The following is a 25,274-nucleotide window of genomic DNA, read 5'->3' as shown; positions in this document are numbered from 1 at the left end:
AGCTTACGGGGTTGGCAAATCTGAAACCTTTTCATGGACATGGTGCATGTCCTATTAGCAATCTGACAATCATAGGTCCGATAAAAACACAAATGGACGACTAGAAGGCTGTTAGCTTTCATGGATAAGATATAAACTGTTTAAGACGTGTTTTGCCTCAGTGTGCTCAAACACTAGAAGATGTCGGGTTTGAAAGATGGTCAAGAGTACATCAACTTGGAGCAAGATATGGTTTTCATGACGTCTAATAGTGCAGAATCAATTAACGCTCTAAGTCGTCATTCCCGAAAATTACCCATTACTATGTTAATGGAGTTTTTTTCGAGCCTCTATTCACATTGGTACTACAAGAAAAGAAACCATGCAGGTATTATTTCTTTTGAATTCGTAACTTATCTATATTTTACTAAGTATTATTATTTAAATTTACAGGAACATTTGGAAATCGTGTTACACCATGGACTGAAAAAAAGATAACGAAACGTGTTGTGAAGTCAACGTCATGGAGAGTTGAACCATTTCAAACACTTTGTTTGAAGTACTGGATAATAACTTAAATGGCTTGTCGATCTAAATGCAAGGACGTGTAGTTGTATGAAATGGCAAACATCCTTCTGAGTGGGACATACCAGATGACTTACAAACAGTTTGCCACCAGCCATGGACAGAAGGCTACCTGGCCGACCAAAAAGTCACGATCGTATACCGTCTAAGGGTGAAGAGAAGAAGAGATCGACATGTAGTCGGTGCAAGGAAAGTGGTCATACAAGGTTGACATGTGGATCACCACTGCCATCACAATCATATTTTCCTCTACCAAATATGGATCATCATCAAAATCCAAAGCTCATATGGTGTCAAGAAAAAGGCAATCAAAATCGCAATCATCTTTAAAATCCCAATCACAACTGGCTTCACCTTTTGGGACTGTTAACTTAGGTGATTTTAAATGCAAACGTTGTATTATGTAGATTTATGTGTGAACTTTTAACATTTTCAGTTAGGCATGTAGTAACTTGAGTTTGAAATTGCTATGATCTGTTCAGTGTATCACTTAATAGGCAATCATCTTAATGTCTATCGCAATGCGGAAATTACTATCGCAATGCGAAATGAAAATCACAACGAGAGAATCGCAATGCGAAATGAAAATCGCAACGCTAATTTCGCAATGCGAAATGAAAATCGCAACGAGGGAATCGCAATGCGAAATGAAATCGCAACGCGAATTTAATTTCGCGTTGCGATTCTCTCGTTGCGATTTTCATTTCGCGTTGCGATTCTCTCGTTGCGATTTTCATTTCGCATTGCGATAGTACTTTTGCCTTCAACATAATGCAGATTGAAATCAACAAAATCAACCATTACATTTCAATCAATTAAACAAGCACAAATAAGAATTATGTTAACATCAATTAAACAAATCACTTTTACAAATCACCTTTTACAAATCAATTAAACAATCAAAAATAAGCAATAATTATTAGAGAAAATAAACACTACTATTGAATCAACTTTTGCAGCCATACATCATTTCACGCAGCTCACTTCTGAGATTAACCTGCATAAACCAAACATTTGCTCAATAACACTTTCTACACATCTAAAACCTAAAAACAGCAAATTATTGAATTCTAGGTACTTAACCAAACATTTTCAAACCACAAGCCTATAAACATACCAATTGTTTATGGACATTTTTATAACGCGGATGCAGGTAGGTAGCGTCTCGTATATATCGATCTAACCATATAATATCGAAACCACAAGCCTACTGCAGCTCTATCTATATCGGTGGGAGGTAGATACTTTATACTTCTTGTGATCAAACGGTCCAACGCCAAGTATACGAGAGGACCACAATCCCCTCTGGGTCCTTTCGTTTGTTGTGGTGCGGTCTCGTCTCTGATAACTGTAATATTGAGCTTCTTTGGCTTCTTGTTTCCAGAACGAGTCCAATAATTTATCGCATCCAAGAATTTAGCCAAATAAGAGCTCCATCCCTTAATAATATCTCTTAAATCAGCCAATGATATGTAATTTATCATGCTGTCATATACTATTGCCTTAAGGGATGAGATCTGAAGCTCGACGAGAAGCCAATGGTTACGTTCCAAAACAGGGATAAACACCTGCAATCATAAGTAATAATTCATTCATTTGCGCACTTATTTATGAATACCTTTAAACTCATTCTAAAATAAACAATAACCTTATCGACCTCCCACCATGCAGGATAAAGTTTAGCTTGTCCATTGCCCACGCAAATGATTCATCTCGTTGATTCTTCAAGTGAACGGCGTTAAAGACGTCGGCATAATTGATATCGTGTATTTCTTTTATTTTCCTTAAGTTTCCTAATTATTAGAAGACGTGACACCCACGCATCGATATGCTGTTTTACAAAAAAGACATATATTAGTAACTTACATAAATTTACAAAAAAATAATCAAATTAAAATATAAGAAAAATATAAGACTTACCCCTCCATCGAAATAACCATTGTCTTCGACCCCTAATAATACGCCCCACCAAGACCGATCAAGCAGCAAATAGATATCATCATTGAGCTTGCATATGTCAGTGAAACACCCCTGGCTTCGCTCATGTAGATAAAAATCAACTGCGGTCTTAGCCCAAAGGGTGTTATCCAGAATTGTGTCCGGTAGTTGTTTCCTCTCCACTTCAGATACCGGTATGGTACTGGCCGGTAACTCATACGAGAGCCAACTTGAATCCATCATGTCCGGCACGTCAGAGGGTTTCTCAAGAATCCTACATATGACGCCATGTGAATCGGGCTCTTGAATGGTGGGAGGGACCTCTTCAACGAAGACAGTGGCCTCTTGAACGGTGGGAGGGGACTCTCGAGGAATGATAGGGGCCTCTTCAACGATAGAGTGGACTCTTGCTCTGGAGATACATTCTTTCTCAACTTCTCACAATTTATCGTCTTTCCTAATTCATTATTTTCATTTTCCCCGTAAAATCATCGATCACAACATTTCATAAATGTGTTCAAATGACAAAAAAAATGATACCACTGGTTCAATTTCTGTTTACTGTGGAATCTGGATTACTTGCATTCAACAGAAAAGAAATGAATATGGTTAGATTTTGTTCATATCGTAAGGCACATACAAGCTGTGTTTGTGTTATATTTGTATTTTTTTATCATTATCACAATTAATTATTTTATATTTGTATAATTTTAGTAAATTAATAATGTATGTATATAGTGTAGTGGAATCATGTTAGCAAATTCAGATCTGGCATATAAACCGAATTCTTTAATGGTCAGACCTCGTGTATCAATATGGCACAAACTTGTGAGTTGTGAATGTAATAATAATTGTATAAAAATTGACGCTAATTTTCATCCATAAAAATATTAAATTGATGCGATTTATGGTTAAAAAAACTTTTTTTTATAGAAGAATTAATTGATTATTTATGTGAAATAAAAAGATTAAATATATTTTAGAACTAGAATTAGTAGAACATAAGATAAGAAGGATATAACGTAGGAAAGCCTTTAATCGAGGCATTGGACGGTGATCCGGTGAAGTTGGGAAGCAGCATTTATTAAAGCAAGCAAATTACAGCTGCAATCTCTATTTAAACTACCACAGTGTCCAACCACTGCAGTGAAGTACTCAAGAGTAATGTGAGCATTCTCTCACAAATGGCTTTCAAGCTCTGCCGGTGTTGTATTGGCCACTTTCTGCTACTTTCAACAACTGTACGTCTATCTCCTTATCCTTCACTCAAACAACCAAATCGTCTTTACTTGTCACTCATTTTTTCTCTCTTGTTTTTTTTGTCCCTTTAGGTTGCTTACAATGAGGTGGGAGAGAAGATTGAGGTGGTTTATGGCATTGTTTACTGCTTATTCTCTGTTTTGCTTGTTATCATCTTTAGCTTTCATTGTTTTTACTATATTCTTGCATATCACTCTTCATTTTAAGGCTGCTGCTCCGGTGAAATCTGCACCGCCATACAAGGTCCCTACTCCACCATATAAACCGAGCTCCTGCACCGCCAACCAAGGCTCCCCCCTAAGCCCCATCCTTCACCACTAGTCATGCCTCCAACTCCAGCACCAGCACCCCCAACAAAGGCTCCAACACCGCCATATAAGCCTCCAACTACAGCACCAGCACCCCCAGCAAGGCTCCAACCCCATATATAAGTCCCCAACTCCTGCACCAGCACCCCCAACCAAAGCTCCAACACCCCCGTATAAGGCCCCAACTCCTGCGCCTCCAGTTAAACCCCCTACACCACTATACAAGCCACCAACAACTCCAGCACCACCGACGAGTACACCTCCTTACAAGCCACCAAGTCCACCATTGCCACCTGTTAGGGCAAGAAAGGGTAAAAATTTCTTCTTTTTCCACTTAACATTGTTAAATCTAACATCAGCTTTTCCATAACTCGGGAACTTTATCTTTGTTTTTTTCTTCTTCCAACACCCGTTGCCAGATTGCATCCCATTATGTGGAGAGGTGTAAATTACATTCAGGACTAACATGTGCTTGAGAGCATGCTCACATGCTGTGACAGATGCAAATGTGTTCCACCAGGGACATATGGCAACAGAGAAATGTGTGGCAAGTGTTACACCGACATGAAAACCCACGGCAACAAGCCCAAATGTCCTTGAAAAAAACGACACTTGTGGAGGCTGTTTTCTTATATACATGTAATAGCTAAAAGCTTGGTGTAACAAGTTTTGTAAGAAGGGAGACAATGAATGGTTTTCTTGTAATCCTAGAGCCTATGAACTTGTCTAAATGGTTTTAATTATCATAATTCAAGATATAAATTAGTGTAGATTGTGTTCCCTTTTGTTCTTGGTAATGAAATTTTCTGTTCCAAGTAAAGAAGATTGGAATATTATTAAGTGTATGCAAATTTGAAGTTAAAGAAGCCTAGTAACTACTAAACTAGGATGAAAGAAGCCTACCAATATAATGATAATTAAGATTAAAAACTTGAAATATGATACTGTGTTTGATATAATTTAAAGTTTTATTCCTCTTCTACTTTTTTTTATCAGAATTTTAATTTTTTATATTAATTTAATTTAACCACAACAAGAAAACTGCGGTTTTTTATTTTGTGTATATATATATATTTTGATTAAACTAAAGATAATATTATAAATTAGTATCTGTTTTAAATACTCTCAAAGTTAAATCACTCTTACAATCGTTGATGCTCGAACCAATGACATCTAAGAATAACGATGATTCCTTTAACCATTGAGATAAGTTGATTCGTACTTATTTTATGTATATAAATCTATTGTAATTTAAATTGCTTTATAAATTATAAAATAAAATTAGAATGTGCAGTTAATATTTCAAAGAAATATGCACTTTTTAGGTACTTTGATATAAAGATAGATTATTTTGGTAAGATTTTTTTAGAAACACAATCTTGGTAAGATTCTTAATTAACATTAAATTTGAACTTTAACCCTAAAACCTTAAATTCACATAATTAACTTTCATCATTAATTAATTTAAGGGTAAAGTACACAAATGGTTTTCGACTATAGATATTGCTTTTTTTAGTCCCCTGACTATTAAAAGTTACAAAATGATCCCCTAGTTGTAGGAAGTTGCCTTATTGATTATCTCAATTATTAAAAGTTACAAAATTGTCACTCGACTATTCATTATGTTCCAAACTCTTCCTTTTCCGTTAAAAAACTAACGATCGTTTGAGTTGGACGTTAACATGTCGACTAAGATATGATAGTTGTTTGAGATTATGATATCATTTTTTTATCATATCTCAATTAGTAGGTTAATATCCAATTCAAACTGCCGTTGTTTTTTTAACAGAAAAGGATGAGTTTGGAACATAATAAATAGTCAGTTAACCATAACTTTTAATAGTCAAGGGACTCAACAAAGCAACTCTCTATAGTTAAGTTACCATGTTATAACTTTTAATAGTCAAAGAACTCAATAAAGCAATATCCTATAGTCAAGGGACCGTTGTGTACTTTACCCTTAATTTAAACAATTAATTTAATTAATTATACTATAAAATCAAGTAATACGGAATAAAGATAAATATATTAAATCACAAATACAATATAATAGTGGGAGCCTCAGATCAAAGGAACGAAAGAAATCCAATTACCGACTTCAAAGATGTATTAAGTCATTTTTCTGAGCTGAGACAGTAATTTTGGCTTTACAACAGTGAAACCAAAGTTAAGGAAAAAGATGGATGTAGGTGGGATCTTGGGTAACAGAGACTCAAAGCAAGGCAAATCGAACATACCCAGAAGACGAAAATGGGTGAAGCGAAGGGAAACATGGCTGGTTATACTTGGTGTCATCCTCCATGCTGTTTACATGTTAAGCATCTTCGATATCTACTTCAAGACACCCATTGTTCACGGCATGGATCTGGTCTCCCCTCGCTTCTCTGCTCCCGCTAAACGCCTTGTTCTTCTTGTTGGTAAGCCCTTTCCCTTCTTTTTCTCCTTTTAAGTTTCTAAGATTTGATTTTTTTGATACAAAGAAGTGTTTTGAAATGACTTGTTGAGCTTGCTGCAAATCTGGTAATATAGCTAATTAGAAGTATAGAACGTTCGGGGTACGCTAGTTATTTATCTTTGTACTAGAAAAAGCTAAGTTTTGATATTAAATATCAAAAGTTCAATGGTGTTCTGTTCATGATAATTGTGATGCATCAACGGTTAAGGTTTGAAACTTTGTGTTTTCCTCAATTGGTTAATTCATCTTTTAATGTTTGGTGTAATTGCTAAGTTTTGGCGAAACTATATCATTGCAGCGGACGGTTTACGTGCTGATAAGTTTTTTGAGCGGGATTCAGATGGGAATTTTAGAGCACCATTTTTAAGAAGTGTGATTAAGAATCAAGGTCGATGGGGAGTATCTCATGCTCGGCCTCCAACTGAGTCAAGGCCTGGACATGTTGCTATAATTGCTGGCTTTTATGAGGACCCTAGTGCTGTTACAAAAGGTTTGCGTTTTAAGCATTGTTTAATCGCCTTGGTGGAATTGAAAATAAATTTCCCCCTATCTCAAGCTTTGTCATTTTGGTTGCAGGATGGAAAGCTAATCCTGTCGAGTTTGATTCGGTTTTCAATCGGAGTCGGCATACAATTTCTTATGGTAGCCCTGATATTGTTCCAATATTTTGTGGTGCTTTGTCACATAGCACTTGGGCTACATATCCTCACGAGTTCGAAGACTTCGCTACTGGTCTGCTTAAAATTCTGTGAAAGGCAAATTTCTCTTATAAATTATGAAATTGTTCTAAAAGCAAAGAAGGAAGCTCGAAGTGAAAAATAAATTAAAATAAAGAAGGGTTCATATCAAATTATTCATTTTTTTACTTTTAATTAAATACCACTGCAAGTGATTTTGGATATTGCTTCTTTGCTTCCAATCATACCTAATTTATTTCTAGTCCAGTTAGATTACATTTATATGAACATACTATATATGTTGAGACCTTGCAAAGTTCAAACTATATTGTATCGGTACTCTTATATTCTTGGCTTTCTTGAAATCCTTAGATCATGATGTTCACTAATATTTGTATTTCATCTTTTTTGATTTTCTCTCTTGTTCAATGCTTATTCCAATTGATGTAAATGCAGATGCATCCTTTTTAGACGAATGTTCTTTTGATCAATTTCAAAACCTTCTGAATAAGTCCAACGAAGACCCAAAGTTGAGAAGATTACTTGAACAAGATAATCTTGTTGTATTTCTGCATCTACTTGGTTGTGATTTAAATGGTCATGCACATCGTCCCTTTTCATCCATTTATCTCAACAATGTAAAGGTTGTTGATCATATTGCTGAACTTGTTTATAATCTTCTTGATAATTACTACAAGGACAATCATACATCATATATCTTCACAGCTGATCATGGAATGAGTGACAAAGGTTGGTGAACTCTTTTATATACTTCACCTTAATTCCTTTTATTATCTTGCTCTAGGCTGTATGAAAATATTTTGATATGACACCTAAGCTTGAAATCTTCTTCGACATAAGGTACTAAGGTGTGTCTACCACTAGGCTGTCACTTGGCCATTGTAACATGTAACTTCTTACTAAGCCTGAACTAGTTTGCTACTCCTTAATCCTTTATTCTTTTATTTTTTTAGTGTGATGTTTCTAATTAAAGATTCTAACATGATTAGCTTATTTTTTTATAGGAATAGGAGGTCTCATTAAAAACCTCCCTCTTAGTTGGCTCTTGTGAAAGAGACAACTAGCGGAAGGAGGAAAAGAGTACCTCATTATATTAATAAACCATGATTACATAAGATTACAGCTTACTAAATAAACTGTCCGAAATATAATACAAACCAAAACAACCATAAAGCTCAAACATCAACCAATACCCTCTTTAGCTAGCTTATCAGCCTCCCAATTGCATGTCCTAGGAATCCATCTAACAATAATACCCCTAGCAGAAACTAAGGCCCCAATTTCCCCAACTAAAGTATTGAAAAAAGTAGGGGCAGAAAATGGCATCAAAATCCAGTCAACTGCTGTTTTACAATCTGTCTCAAGGATTAGTCTTCCCTTCAAAGCCCATTCGGAAGAAATGAATAAATCAATCCCTTGTTTATAGCTTTCAGCTCAGCTAACATAGGAGGACCAGGTCCCACCGCAAAAGAAAAGTATTTAAAGTAGAACATTCCGAATCTTTCAAGACTCCTCCAATACCTCCCTGCAGCCCATCACCTCTTACTGCTCCATCAACATTGAACTTAAAGAAATCCGAAGGAGGCGGAGACCAGTAAAGAACCTTCTTCTTATTGTAGGATTTTATAGGCAAATTGCCTGCAAGCGATGGATCCCCTACTAGTAGGTCAACCTGAATATTAGCATGAGGAAATTTCGCTAAAAACCATTTAGCCAAACCTAAACCTGGAAATGAAGAATAGGGATGAATTATCTAATGTCGAGTTTTCAAAAACCACTGCATTCATAGCTTTCCAAATAGACCATAGAACAACACCTGGAATGAACTTCTCTAGTTGTTTGGGGAGCAGGCGTAAAACATCCCAGGCCAGTCTCTGAAAAAGGTCACTCTGATCATGTTCTTCATTTTATTGATCAACATGTGCATGATGCACCAACACCTAAAGAATGGGTCCTCGATGGAATTGAAAGAGTTGATGTCAATCAAGCTGATATTGCACCCCTTATGGTTGTTTAATATTGATAAAATATTAATGCTTTGAAGTTTTTCTTTGAAACATGTTTAATGCACACTGACACACTCCTGCAATTTTGTGGCAGTCAACACTTCTTGGTTTGCCTTGTCCAGTCAATTCAGTCGGGAACTTACCGCTTGGTTATGTTCACATGAAAAAGGTGAGTTCAATTACTTTTCATTATAATACTTATTTGTCATTTGTTATGGACATAGGATGTTTTTTTTTACCCTCTAAAATATGGACTAATGATTTTTCAGTGTGACTAAACAAGCCTTCATTGTAATAAATGTGTGGAGAACTAATGAAACTTTTCCATTATTTGATGTTCAGGAAGAAGAAGTAGAAGCTGTGCTAGCTAACGCAAAACAGATTCTGAACCAGTTTCTGCGCAAATCTCGTATCCTTTTCTTATACTAATTTTAGTTCAATGCAATATAATACTTATTTTCCCCTTAATTCCTTGAAAAGAATTTATTGCGTAGTAAGATAATTTTCTTTCTTTAAGGTTTGATCCTCTTGAGATTTAAGCTTAGTTTTGTTGGCTCCAACTTTGTGTATTTACTCAGAAATATTCTTTTTAATTTTTTAAGCATTTTCCTGATTTTGGCCAATTAAAATCTTATTTGTTCTTTTCTACATGTTTTTTATTCAAATATCGGGTATTCCATTTGATTCTCGTGTTAACATGTGGAAGGAGTTACTGGATTGTGGATTGGCTTTTTATAATTTTTTTCTTTGACATACTTAGAAATAAAGCGTTCACATTCACTATATTTCACGCCTTTCAAGCCACTTGCGCATTATTCCTCCATGTTGAATCAAATTGAGGATTTGCTAAATGCTAGAGACTATAAAGCTGCCATGCAGCTGTCAGAAAATCTAAGAAGCTTGGCACTGCAGGGACTTCATTATTTTCAAACTTACGATTTGCTGATGTTGATGACCGTAATCACTCTTGGATATATTGGTTGGATGGTCTTTCTTGTTCTTCATGTTCTTCAAGCTTATACTTCATTTTCCAGAGATATATTTATGGAGGAAGCGGTTCACCAGAAATTTAATACAGGAAAAGTAATGTCTATGTAAGCTTAACCACTTTTAAACTTTACAATCACAAAGGAAATTTTAAATAAAATCAAACGAAAATGCTTTTTTCATGAGTTTATGAAGTTTGAAGCCAAAAGGCCTTATGTTAATTTAGTTTCTTAAGAATTACTGTATATCTTAAATCTAATGATAACTAAATTGTGCTCCTATTTTCTGTGTCTTTTTCAGTTATGCTTAGTTTAACATATTTATCATGATTGGTTTCTCTCCTTGCTCTCCCTATTTTTTTTATTTGTCAGCAAACATGCATTTTCTAGGAACACGAAAACTGTTCATTTCTTCTAGTGAGTTGTTACATTCTCACATATGTCATCCTATATGGCAGGCTCAGCTATGTGGGTGTCTGTTTATGGCAGTCGTCAGTCTTCTACTATTTCTGGAGCGCTCCCCTCCACTTTACCATGCATACTTTGCCATGACAGTATTTATCTGGACGCAAATACTTAATGAATATAAGTTTATAAAAGCACTTTGGAGACACTTGAGTGGGAAAAAACTGGACTTTGTCATTAAACTTCTGGCCACTGGCGTGGTCTCACTGATCATTCTTGAGCTCCTGGTATGACAGTACAACATCCTTTTGTTTTTTGTGATTATCAAGTGAAAATTGTTTTCTAAACCATGTTTTGTGGTACATTGTGCAGGTGCATAGCTTCACTGAGAGAAATCTCTACACTTGGTGCTTCCTTGTAGTAGGACTTATAGCTTGTTTATATCTTTACAAGTTAATTCCTTGGAGATCCAGGATTCCAGTTTTTATTTGTCTAGCTTGTTGGTTCTTGTCTCTATTCACTTTAATGCCTGCAGAAATTCCAGATAACAATAAGTTGGTGTGAGTTGCCTTCCTTGATCCGCCTTTATCATGATTTTATTTAAAGAAACATGAAACGGTTTGGCAAAAGACAGTTTTCAGGAACAGGATTTAGTAGAATGCCATAACCATTGCGATTTCTGGATAATAGTCTTGGAAGTTGATTTGTGCTTGATGAAAACATTCTAACCTCAATAATTCCCAGTGTGAGTTAGTGTTTAGACGGGGGGGAATTCTAAATGCAATAGTTTCATTGAACCAAAGTGTGATCTTATAATCATCCTTCCCAAGCAAAATAATCTCATCAAATCTTTATGCCAAAAGTTAGATTTCTTAAATTATTATTTTTTGATAAAGTTTAATTCCTTAGAATGACAAGAAATGATAATATCAGTTCTCTTCATGTAATTCTATTAGCTATTACAATTTAAATGATAATACTTGTGCCTTATGAAAATGTGCAGAATTGCTAGTGGAGTGATGATTGTCATAATAGGATTAACTGCAAAATGGTTCGATGTGCATGCTGCTGGGAATAAATGCTGGTACGGCATCTGTAATCATGAAAAGAGGCAACCCAGGTTTCCAATGCTCGTTCAATTACAGGTAGGCAACACATCTCTCTACCTTTTTGCTGGAATGATAAGCTCGTGTATCTTCTTAACAGAATCGAAAGTAAATGTTTTTTTTTACTGCTTGATATCAGGCTCTTTTGGTTGGGTTGTCATTGGTGATTGTGTTTTTATCTACCTCTCACAGAACAAAGAAGCAAGAACTACACGCAATACACCAACTGATGAACTGGTTCATTGCTGGTATACTTTTATTGTCTTCTGTTTTCACTATATTTTCAGGCTCGTCAATAAAGCTATTTTTAAGGCATTGACCATTTATGATGTACAAAAGAAACTATTTTTCTTAACTTGAATTGGAGACACTTTTTAAAATCATTTTCTCTACATTCTGATGTTAATTTTATGTTGATTATTTTCTATTTGACTGTAATACTTTGAAATGCTTCATTGTTGGGTCTCCACATGACAAACATGTGCAAAAGATGCACATGGTTAGCATATTTGATTAAATGGCTGTAGCCACTAAACTGTAGTTTTTTGTTAAATTCCCAAAAAAAGTGGGGCTTTTTTTATTATGTATAATCCACATCTATGTTATTCAGACTTGGGTGTTAGGATCATATACAGTTATGTTTCCATCACGGGTACATTCAGTTTCTTTTTTCAAGTTTTTCTATGTATTTGGAGGGGCATATCCTCGTATCTGTATCCAGATATGCAGCAAACACAGGTGTTGGATGCATGCACTTCAAACAATGAAGAAGAGCTGTATTAACATAGTGTCCCATATATGTCTATTGGGTGGTTCACCATCAAATCTTCCATTGATCTTGTGCTTGCCAATGGCTGCACATCTACCTACTGCTTATAATATTGCAAGTTGCAACTGCAGACTCGTTAACCAACAGATTACATTGAATCTTGTATTAGTAAAAGCATACATTATCTTCCATTAAAAGATTCCCCTAATCCCCCCCCACTTTTTTTGTAGGTTTCTCGATGATTCTCCCACTGTTTTCTGAAAATGGCCTCTTGTTCAGACTCAATTCTATATTCTTGGTTTCGCACCACCATTCCTTCTGCTGTCTATTGGGTAGATCTCATTTTAAACTCGTGTCATCATGGTGCTCATTTGACAATTTTCTACAATTGAACAATATGATGTATGTTATGGTTTTCCCCTTTGTTTTGAAACTTGGACAGATACGAAGCTGTCTTCTATGGTGCTCTTAGTCTTGTACTAATTGCATGGGTTCTATTTGAAAACTCACTTCTTTACTTGAGTAAAGTGAAAAAATCTTCTACTTCAGGGAAGAATTTGGAAGAAAGTGTCTAGCTTGAAAATAATGGTAGATATTTGCAGCTTTCTGATATGAGAATTCCATAGATATTTGCAGCTTTCTGATATGAGAATTCCATTAACCTTTGTGAGTCATCTTTCTCTTCATGTTATATTGTTCTCTGTATTTGCATATGAATTGTTATTCATGTATTTCATCTGAGGAGCTGTGATTGCTATAGGCACTTTATGTTACCCTACTCGGGTATGAGTGTTAATACTGGCATGGTTAAAAATTCTTAGTTTTCCTTTCATTTAGAGGATCTGTGTGGTCATTATCCCCATAAACTGCGTCAAGCATGAGTACTTAAAAGAAATTTAAAAGTCAACAATATACATTCACCTAGTTTAGAGGATTTTAAAGTTGTAATCTTGGTGCTGATGGATTATCCTTGCCAGATGGTTTTATTTAATGTGGCTTTCTTTGGCACGGGAAATTTCGCGATTTCATCTGTCTACAGGTTCATCACTGTTTTCAGCGTTAGTCATGGTTAAACCCCCAATGTATCTTTTATGATTTCTTCCTGGATACCTGCTGAAATGATTTACTTTCAATTTCAGCCCTTTCTGATGGCAGCGCTCCTTATCTTCAAGTTATTCATACCCTGCTGAAATGATTTACTTTCAATTTCAGCCCTTTGATGGCAGCGCTCCTTATCTTCAAGTTATTCATACCATTCCTTCTTGTAATGTAAGTATTTCGGTTTCAGAAAGATGTCAGATTGATCAATGATGCTTCAGCCACACAGGCTTCATGACCATTGTTTTTCAGCCATGCATGCAACTTTACTTTTGCTTCTGTCTATGGGCAATTTATTATTAAATTTGATCTCTTTTTAGACTTTAATCATTGCACATTAGCTTTAGAAACTTCATTGTGGCTTCATAACTAAGGTGACGTGTTTAATCTCCATTTCTCATACAAAATGCAAGGTGAAATTTGGTTCGTAGGATATCTATATAATTTTAGGTGAGAATTGAGGGTTTTGCTTTGGAATATAGAAAATAACTGAAGACGTCCCCTTCATAAATAAAGTTCTCAATATCTAAGAAATTATCTTTTATTTTCTCATTTGTGTTTTATTTCTTGAGAAACACAGATGTGCATTCAGTTGCAAGAACCAAACTACTTAAAGTTCCGCGGATAGGATGCTACTTCCTCGTTTTCTGTGTTCGGATGTGATGACCATCCACTTTTTCTTCCTGGTATTAAGACATTTTCAGAAATAAGTTTGTTGCAGCCGATTCTTTTGATTGATATTTTGCCTTTTTTAACCTTGGTTTGCTTGAAAGTAAGGCAATTATGTGAAATCACCTCATATGTTATGGTTATATCCTGAGGACCTCACCGATTCGCTATTCCGGTTGTTAACAGGTGAAAAACACGGTGAGCTGGATGGAGATTGGTAATAGCATCAGCCATTTCGGAATCATGAGTGCCCAAGTTGTGTTTGTGCTGCTACTTTTTGCTCTGACAATATATACACGAAAGACATCGAAATCAAATCAGCTAGTCTAGATCCTCGAAAGCATGTGATCAGTGAGAAACTAAAGCTCATTGGCATTATAAAGAGAACCAAATTTATTTGCAAGGTAAGCACTTAGATCTTCAGATTTTATGGCTTTTTGAAGGCCATTGACGCAAGCCATGGATGTAAACCTTTTTTCTTGCATTTCAAAATGCTTGCTGTTAGCTTTGTATTAACATACATGAGAAACATAAGATTAATGGGATTTCCTCTCTTCCCATTCATTGATATGAATCATCGACTCTTCTTTTATTGAAGTTGGCTGTTTTTCTTATGTACTTTTTTTTCTTTCAAAGATGGGTTTTAGGCATGAAATGGTTGAACCAGGAATAAAGAACCGTATAAAACAATGTTGTTACATGTAATCTTATTTCTAAGGAATTCAGGATTCAAAAAAAATTATTTTTAAGGAATTCAAGAAATTAAAAAATGGCATATGATTGTTATATCTTTGGAGATACAACAGGGCTAAATCTAATAATTGATGGTTGCATTTATATTTTGTTAGTCTATAGATAACAATCATGACTCCAAGACTAACAATAACACGCGCAAGGACATGGTATATAACCCCTGTTGAGCAAGAAGAGGATCTTATGAATCCTCTCGCTTTCTCCTACTGCTACATTTACTCCAATCTTCATTAAAAACGATAACAGGCCAATCGCTATATCTCCATCGGCTGACTTTGACGACCCACATAACCACAATTTTCCATATGGGTCTTGCATTTGCATTTCGTGTATCAAGCATCACCATAGACGCCTAAAGACTCCGACCACAACAAACGTACACTTGTCCTGCAAAAGCAAAGTCTTCGGATCAAACATACGGCCCTGAAAGAAAGTTAAGCGAAAAGACGTTTACCGGTGTCCAATTCCTTAGCATCATCTCTGATGCCGACATTCGCATTTTTTCAAGTCTAAACTTCCAGTAATCTGCTCTTATCTACTTCATATGTTATAATAATATTATACCATTTGACTTGCTCAAATAAAGGTCTCCTCCATCAATACTAATCAAAGATCAAAAATGGCAAACCAAATGAACCAACAATTGTAAGTAATTTCTTTCATTATCTTTTTTCTTGTTTTGATTTGCTTAACTTTGTTTATAACTACAGATTCTGCAGTGGTTAGAGGTTGCTAGCTTCATTGTCAGCTCTGGGTTGCTCAAACTTTCCTGGGCTAAAATCTTGGATTGTTATGTGGGATTCAACCAGAATGAGCTGCGAAATTCTGGGTTTTCATTAAGATGGAAATTTTATGCAGAAGCTAATGTTAACATCATTGTTTTCATTACTTCCTATTTGTACCAAATCTGACCTTCAACTCAAAAGAATTGATTCCTTCTGCGGTAATAAGGAGAGTTTTCGAGTCTTTGAATTCCTCTGCAACAATGGCAACTCTTCTGTATCCATAAAGCAGCAATTTCTCTTTTGATGATCATTTTGATGAGCTCTTGCACTTGAAAAATCAGGTTTGGACTCTTTCTGATTCCCGGATGTTTATAGTCTTTGTAAAGATTGGATCAAGTGTTCGACCCACATTTTAGGGTTACTTCAAGTTTCCAGCTGAGTCAAACAACTAAAACAGTTGCCAATTCCATATAAGAAAATGAATCTAATTTGTACAATCAATCATCGTAGTCGGTAAATTTTAACTTAAAATCCTAGCATCTGCAAACCGTTCAATTATTCTCATGCTACAGTTTCTTTTGTACCAAATAAAAGTGAACCCCATTAAGTTTGTTTGGCTTTGCTTTTGAAAAGTGCTTTGGAAAAATGCTTTTAAGAAATGCTTTTGAAACGAGTAGGTCTAGTCGGTTCATGCGGCCACAGTTAAAACATGGCGTTTAGCAGCATGTTTGAGCTTCAAATTCTGGCATTTGCAACCCTTCTCTATTCCCGAATTGCAGGCTTGCAGGTTGCTGCTCTTTAAGTTCCATGTTTGAACTTTTGCATCTACTTCAGGCTGTAACAATATCCATGTTAATTACAATCTCTAATTAATGCAGTGTGGAAGGAGTGCCAAGCCCTTAATTGTAACAGGGCATTCATTAGGAGGATCAGTTGCTTCACTCTTCACCTTATGGTTGCTCGAAGGCCTTGATATATCGAAAGAGAAACGACCCCTCTGTCTCACGTTCGGGTCACCTCTTCTCGGTGACAAAGGGTTTCAACAAGCCATTTCAGAACATCCTGCATGGCATTCATGTTTCCTCCATGTTGCTGCAACAAGCAAAGACTCCATCCCAAGACTCTTCATTGCTCCATCCCATTATCTTAACTCTGCGATTGAAGCTTCGAAATATGATCATTACAAGCCTTTTGGTACCTTTCTTTGTGTTGTGAAAATGGATGTGCTTGTTCTGAAACCCTGAAGCTGCCTCTGAAGTACTGATGCTGTTCGAAACGGAAGATGCTGCCAATGAAGAACAGATGATCGATGTTTATGGCAGGATTGTTGAACAACTCGAGTCAGTGATAATCCGTAAAGGCAGCTCACAGCTTAGTAAGCCGATGCTGAGTTCACTTCAAGCTGGAACAACCTTGCAATTAGAAGCTATTAGAATCCAAAAAGAACAGGTAGATCAAATTTCTTTGATTCTTCATTTTTACAAAGTATTTCTATCCGATGCATATCCGAATATCTTACGTATACTAGTCCAAGTAACATTGCTTATAACTGTCTGTAATCTAACTTTGTAGAACCATCAGCAAAAAGGCAATGAATTGGACAACCTGATCAAGAAACTGGAAGAATTGGAAGTGACATGTCTGTTGAACAAGAGGAAGGTATTTGACCCTTCAAAGAAACTAAATGACATAAATAAAAATGGCATATCTAGAATGGTATAAGAAGTGTGCCAAGGCTAAAGGAACGGGTTACTATGATTTTTATAAGAACCGGTCCGCTCGATCGGATCACGATATCATCAAGCACAAGAAGTTCCTCACAACCAACTGGGGAAAAATCGTTGCCCAAGCCGAGAAAAAGCCTCAGAACAACTGGTTCACCTTCGATCACGGTGGCTGTATCCGGTACGACTTGTCGGAGAATGATCGAGCCGCTCGATATAGCGGACTACTACCGAAATGGCGGAAGGAACTATATGACTAATGGCAGACCACATCATTACATCAAGTTGGAGAAATGGTTGGAAGAAGACGATAAACAGAGTGGGGTTTCAGTCTATAGCAAGAATAACAAAGTGTGGATGTTATTCTAACGTACGATTCTTGCTTTTGGGCTCACGTTGAAGAGGCTCGAATATGCTGCAAATCAAGGGAGGTTGCATATATCGAGTTAGAAGAGAGGAAATCTTTGAGACAGAAACTGAAGGAGTTTGAGGTTATGTAATGGAACAGATAAATAAATCTGCGGTATCTTCTGAGATTTTCTTGAGAGGTAGCAGTTTCATGCAATGGTGGAAAGAGTATGAGAAGATAATTGAGCCTGACTACAATTCACCATTGACAATTTCATGAAGAACACTAAATTTCAGCAGTATGCTAGAGGATGCTGACACTCGATTAACAAATACCAGTAAAGATAATAGCCTTAGAGCCTTGCCATGAATCTAGCATGCTACAGCTTTTTGCTTCACCGAAGGTCTATGTTACATGGACTTACATTCTTTTTCGACGTGATCGTGTCCAACATGTATTCAAATATGAGTGTAGAATTATGATCTATCTATCTATCAAATATACGAATTTTTTCAAAAAGAATAAATATATGGTATATATTCTTATTGATGTTCACATTCGAATCCAAATAATATAATCGAATTTTTATTTAATAATAAAGGAAAAATGATAGAATCCTTGAAATAGAGCCATAATTTTATTACCTGAAACATTGAAAGATGAAACAAGAAAACAATGATATGGTATCATGATGAAGATGGCAACAAAATGAATGGTGATTGATATGGGGACAAGATCTAGCTGTGTTTTGAATGGGAATATGAGCTGTTTTTAGTGTTCACATAAAACTAACCCACCTTTCAGTAGGGACCAACAACCACATGCACATGAAAACACCATTTAAAAAAATAATAAAAAATAAAATCGGTCTCGGTTAACACTTGACTATGGAATTTTCTGGATTTGATCTTTATTTATTTCTAAAGTTAATTATTGCACTGTGCGAAATAAACTATTAAGTTTGACCATTAGAAAAATAAAAAGAATAATGTAAAATGTATGTATAAATAAAAGGGTAAATTACAGATTTCAACACTCAACTTTCTTCTCACTCTTATTCTGGTAATTGGATTTCAAAATTTTCAATTTAATCACCAAAATTTTGAATTGCTTCTATTTTAGTCACTCCATCGTTAAGTAGTTAACGACGTTATGACACGACAGACAACACCAATGACATCGTTTTAAAACAAAGTTACATTTACTCCAAAATGGCATCATTTTGAATCCTTATAAAATCTAATTTCCCTCTTTTTCTTCATTTCCCTCTTTTCTTCTATTTTTCTTCATATGCTCATATCTCAATCATTGTTCACTATGATTGACCACCGTCAATCATCGTTAATGGGTGGTCGATGAGTCCCAAAGTTTTCTACCAAACTCATTTCGTCGTTTTAAACACAAATTTAATATTCGCTTAACCGAAAAATACCTCAGACTCCACAAATTTAGCATCGTTGTTTTCTTCTCTTACGAAACTATCACTTTCTAGTAGCTTTTTGTATGATTGAACCACCACTTAAATTGGATCCTAAGCCTTTGAGTCAAAATTATCTCATATTCATAACTTTCATCGTCGGATCAATTAGCTTCGTACTCTGTTTCTCATTCTTTAACTGTTTAAATTTTATAATGAGTTCTAATCATTCAAGAACTTAAAAAATGAATTTACTTTATAAATTTTTATTTCTTCCATTTCCTCGTATTTTTTAAGTTTGTTTTTGCATATTTCTCTAATGTTGATTTAGTGTGGTAATGGGTTTTGCATCTTTCTGGTATTTTAACTGAATATATAATTTTTATTTTAAAACTTGGTGGTACAATGAATTAGTTTGAAAAGGAAATTGCAGGTGAAGATTTGTTGGATAGGAAACTTTCCCCAGAAATGGAAATTTGAATTTTAGGTTCAATTATTGTTTGCATGCGCCCACTCCTTCCAATTTTGTAAGTTTCCCATGTTCGTTTACAAGTTTTTATTTTTATATTTTAAAATTTAGTTTAATCTCTTTGGAATATTTTAATTATCTATTATACTTAAAATTTATTTTATTTAATTGTTAAAAAATTACTTTAATCTTTATACGGTGGAATGTTAATATTTAGTCTAAATATTAACATTATAGTTGGTTTAAAAACGAAAGGCAACTAGGGGGCCCAGCCGCGTTGAAACGAATTTGTTTGGTCATGTGATGGACGAAATACGCTCCAAATGCACCGCCGCTTTGCCTTTGCTTTACTGTCCTTTATTCCTTATTAATTTATTGGGTAAACGATATATATTCACTAAATTATAGAATGGTTTTATTTTGATCACTAAATTATAAGAATGGTTTTATTTTGATCACTAAATCAAAAAATTATTACTTAATTATTAAATATGTCAATTAAACTATAAACTATAAAATATTTCTTATTAATAAAAATATTGAATATAAATACATTAATATTATATTTTATTAAAATTTGAGTCTTCGTACACTTCAACATAGGGCAATTTTCCCAATAAATCACCGGTGATCGGTATATTTACCGATCTAACACCGATCAGATTATATTTTCCGATCTAACCCGTAGCAGTAAAGCGCGCCCCCCTGCCCACGATATACGGTGATCTGACGCCACGGGTATAGCGCGCCCCCTGATCCGCACTATACCTGAGTATCTGACACGTGGGGTATAGCGCGGTGCGGAGGTGCACTATACCCCTAAATACCCAACCCTTCACGTCCCCATCCTCAATCACTTTTATCACACCAAATTCTCTCAAATTCTCTAAATTTCTCTCAATACTCTATCTTTTTAAGGTATATTTTATAATTTTTACTATTATGTATTTACTTTAATATTTTATTTTAATTCTTTGCAGATATATAATGGAAGACAGTCTACTTCGCTCGGATATCCACCATCATATGCGTTCGTCCATATTTCTTTATCGATGAGGCTGATGTAATGTATCCTTCCTCGTTCTTCGCCCGCAAATCTTGAAGCATTGATTCAACGTTCGAGGAAGTAGTTCGTAACCTGATCAAAAAATGTATAACTTACTAACTTGCTTTCTTTGCAAAATTAAAATGATAAAAAATGTATACCTTACTAACTTGCTTTCACTTACCCATGAGCACAATTAATTGACGCTCATCATTCTTCTTGTACCTTCCATGATAGTTCGCAGCAATGTGTCGGAGACCCCAAGACTCCATTGCTGCTTTGATCCCAACTCCGCGATTGAAATGACACAGATTTTTTCCCTCGTGATACATGTGCACGTAATTTCGGAGGAAAAAAACCCAAGAATCTGCTCTCCTTCGACAATGCAAAAGCAACTGAAAGAATGTTGCGATTGCCATCTTGGACAACTGTCAATAAAAACTTGCTTGTATTTTCCATACAAGAAAGTCCCATCGATCTGGACCACAGACTTGCAGTATTTGGCAGCATTAACGCACTGTGGGTAACTCTAAAAACCCGTAGAATTGGCATCGATCACGAAGACTCGATCATTATGGTATGCATAGGAAGTTTCGAAGTCCACATTGTCCAGGATTCAACGTCCGCACCAGCCTAACCAATCAGGAAGTTCATTGTAAGATGCATCCCATTCGCCATGAAGTTTGACAATGGCATTTGTTTTGCCAACCAAGCTTTTTTATAGGAGACGGTGTACCCATACTGCGATTGTATAGCTGAAATCAACACTGCAACAGCTATATGAGAGCTTGCTTTTACCATGGGCATGATGGCTTGTCATATCACTTCAGAGTCCAAGTTGGATGATCTTGGTTGACCCCTCCAGCACACATGTGTGAGGACCGTTGTATACTGTTAGTTCTCATATGTTGTTTTTCCTCTTCATTTTCGATACGCGAACCATCCAATTGCATCCGTTTTTCACGTCGGGCACAATAGCATACATTTTTTCGGTCGTCGATCGGTTGACTCTGGACTGAACAGAATTACGGATATTGTAATTTTTGATAGCCATCATCGCTTCTTCTTTGCTTGAAAACTCCATGCCTAAAGATAACTCACCATTATTTATTGATGAGTAATCCATAGTCACCGAGATGAGGCATATCCGCAAATTCTGGCCCGTACATTGCACTATAATCAGCTTCATACATGTGTGCAGGAGGGTCAGTTTGTGCCACATTTCCTGGAACTTCAGCATCATCTGAGTTGAATTGCGGTGATTATGGGTGAATGAATAGTCCAGTCTCAGCACCATCCGCACCAGGCTCACGAAGCGGTTCTTCTGGTCCATGCTCTCTACATTTAGGTCGAAGAACCTACTATTGCACGCCTTCCCCTTGAACTGGAAGGCATATCGACATTGAGATCGAAAAAGCTCGCAGTCGAATGCCTCCCCCTGGAGCTTGAAGCCATAGTGTCAAATGGAAACTGTACAAATGGTTGCGTCGATGGCATCTCCATATGGTCAAGAAATTTGCAGATGATGCCTTCCCCTTGAACTGGACGTGTTGCCATACGGATTGTTCGTGAACCCACCTCGGTACATATCGTAAGGAGTTGCGGATGAATGTCTCCCCATTATGGCATTAAAATCATTACACATTACTGTAGTCGGGCTTTCAACTTGATCAACTTGTTCAGCCAGCCCATAGTGTGAGCTTAAAGATTGACCTCGAACAGCACGCACTTGAACAAATGTGCATACATCTCAATAGCGGCGTCTGAATAATTACTTTGAGCTTCACCATCATTTGAACATCATCATTGTTCGAAGTTCGAACGCTGTATAAGTTAATGACAACAATGATGTTGGAAATCGTACTGCAACGACGACATTCTTCTGTTACTTCCAACATGAATCTTCCTCGAAATCTTCGTTATCAACTCCTCAAGAGTTATGTTTCTCTTGAATGATATTTTAACACGCTTATTTGATACGAAAATAACGTCGGTTTCATCTTCTTGAATTTCACCATCATAAACAATAGCTGAAAGTCGCTCCATTCTTTGAGTTTAAAAGTGGGCAATATTATAACTGCAAAAAAATACTTAAACAACTTGATAAATAAATTATATATGAAACAAAATATACACAAAATTTTTTACACATCAACGTAAATAATTTAAATAATATAATTTTATATTATTACCTGTACCGCAAAACTATTTCGACGTATGCTCCTGCTTTTTCAATTTTACAAACATAAAAATTAATTAAAAATAATTAGTATAATATTTTTTCAAATAATGATAATAAACAATAAGTATAATTAACAAATTATAACAAAATTACCTTATAACGAAAAATCGCACGAACTTCTAAATCAAATATAAGAAGTTTGCCAGAATTATTACTCGTTGACGGAATTGTTGTTAATTTATAAGAGATGAGAGATGGGAGGAGATGTGAGGAGATGCGAATTTATAAACATATAAGGCGCGGTACCTACCGCGTTATATGTAATTATTATATAGCGCGGATCAGGGAGCGTTAATATAATTTTGGTACGGCGTATAGCGCGCCCCCTGATCCGCGGTATACCCCTACGTGGCGTATAGCGTGGAGCAGGGGGCGCACTATACCCTACGTGTAACCCATTTAGCGTATAGCGCAATACAAGAGGCGCACTATACTCCACGTGACGCCAAATCAGCATATAACACGATACAGAGGACGCGCTTTACTACTGCGGGTGTTAGATCGAGAAATATAATCTGATCGGTGTTAGATCGATATATATACCGATGACCGATGATTTATCGGGAAAATAGCCTCAACATAGTTTACTTATCATTTTAATTTGGATAACATGTCTGAAGCAAAACACGTATATCTATATGAGAATCTTACATTTTCAATTGAAATCATATGCTTATCATCTTATATCTCGTGATTACAACCGCACTCTAATTAATTTAGTCTTGAATAAGATTAAAAATTGATTTAGTCCATATATTATGTCATCTGTCACATCATCAATTATTATAGATCATTATATTATTACTGTGAATCAATATCATTAAATATCACGTAAATATCATAATGTCAACGATGAAAAACTTAATTAAATGATCACATTAAATATAGTGTTTGAATTGGAGGGTCATATTAGATAAAAATAATTCATGACCATATTTTTTTCAAAAGTACAAGGGCTTCTGATGAATTTTAGCCAAATTTTCATAAAAGAAAAATCCAGTCCCAAACTCAAAAGCTTAAAATGCTGCCTTTCCGTCTCTCTCCTTTACTCTTTCTCAAACTCCAGCTTAATTCAGCTAAATGGCACCGCCAGCGACGCCGTCTCGATGGTTATTGGTTCTCCTCTTCCTGTTGTCAACCGCATTGCTTTGTGAATCGAGGTTAAGCTTAGAATACTATTCGAAAACCTGTCCGAGTTTCAACAAATCATGGCAGGAACCATAAACAAGCAAATCACCACCCGACAACCGCCGCCGGAGCGCTCCGTCTCCTATTCCACGACTGTCTCCCTAACGGATGCGATGGTTCCATCCTCATTCCTCCACCGCATTCAACAAAGCCGAACGTGATGCCGACATCAACCTGTCTCTCCCCGGAGATCCCTTCGACCTCATCGTCCGAGCCAAGACGGCCCTCGAGCTCGCCTGTCCCAACACCGTCTCTTGCTCCGACATCCTCGCCGTCGCCGCCCGTACCTCGTGACGATGCTCGGTGGAACCCTACACAACGTTTACCTTGGCCGTAAAGATTCGCGGTTGTCATCGGCTTATTCGATAGAAGGGAAGTTGCCTAAACCCAGCATGGACATGTCACAACTCATCAATCTCTTTGCTTCGAGTGGGTTCACTGTTCAAGAATGGTTGGCCTTAAGCGGTGCACATACCATTGGGTTCTCTCATTGCAAAGAGTTCAGCTCATATATCGGCAATGACACCCATTACAATCCCAGATTTGCTCAAGCATTGAAACAAGCTTGTGCAGATTATCCAAAGAACCCAACTCTATCTGTTTTTAATGATATCATGACCCCCAACAAGTTTGATAACTTGTACTACCAGAATTTACCAAAGGGGTTAGGGCTTTTGGAATCAGATCACGGATTGTATAATGATCCAAGAACAAGGCCATTTGTGGAATTGTATGCAAAGGATCAAACCAAGTTCTTTCAAGATTTGCTAAAGCTATGGAGAAGCTAAGTGTTTATGGGATCAAGACTGGGAGGAGAGAGGTTAGGCGCAGTGTGATGCTGTAACTGATCTTTTTCAGCTTGTTAATTATATAATTTGATGTGGTTTTGAATTCATTTGAGAATATATATACTTGTCTTTGTTTGTATCAATTGTCACGTTACCAGGCTTAAATTATATACATATTTTAGTTGCTCTGTTTTCTGGGTTTCAGAGTTCAAATCTTTTGTTTTTGTTGTTGTTCAATGCTGGGATCTTCGTGTGTTTATTTAGTTTAACTAAGAACTGTGAGTTTAATGGAAGCATGGGGTAAGATAACAT

General features: G+C 36.1%; 4 pseudogenes; all 4 read left to right on the top strand.

The window, feature by feature from the left end:
• Window positions 1-3,686: 3,686 nt before the first annotated feature.
• On the top strand, window positions 3,687-4,779 carry LOC120147500 (annotated as a pseudogene).
• A 1,358-nt stretch (window positions 4,780-6,137) lies between these two features.
• LOC120147767 lies at window positions 6,138-14,832 on the top strand (annotated as a pseudogene).
• On the top strand, window positions 14,722-18,130 carry LOC120147499 (annotated as a pseudogene).
• A 5,912-nt stretch (window positions 18,131-24,042) lies between these two features.
• Window positions 24,043-25,018, top strand: LOC120147497 (annotated as a pseudogene).
• Window positions 25,019-25,274: the final 256 nt, after the last annotated feature.

Source organism: Hibiscus syriacus, unplaced genomic scaffold (assembly GCF_006381635.1).
Source record: "Hibiscus syriacus cultivar Baekdansim isolate YM2019G1 unplaced genomic scaffold, ASM638163v2 tig00110940_pilon, whole genome shotgun sequence".
Classification (NCBI taxonomy): Eukaryota; Viridiplantae; Streptophyta; class Magnoliopsida; order Malvales; family Malvaceae; genus Hibiscus; species Hibiscus syriacus.
Note: the sequence above shows the minus strand (reverse complement) of the source record. Positions and strands in the feature narration are given on the sequence as shown.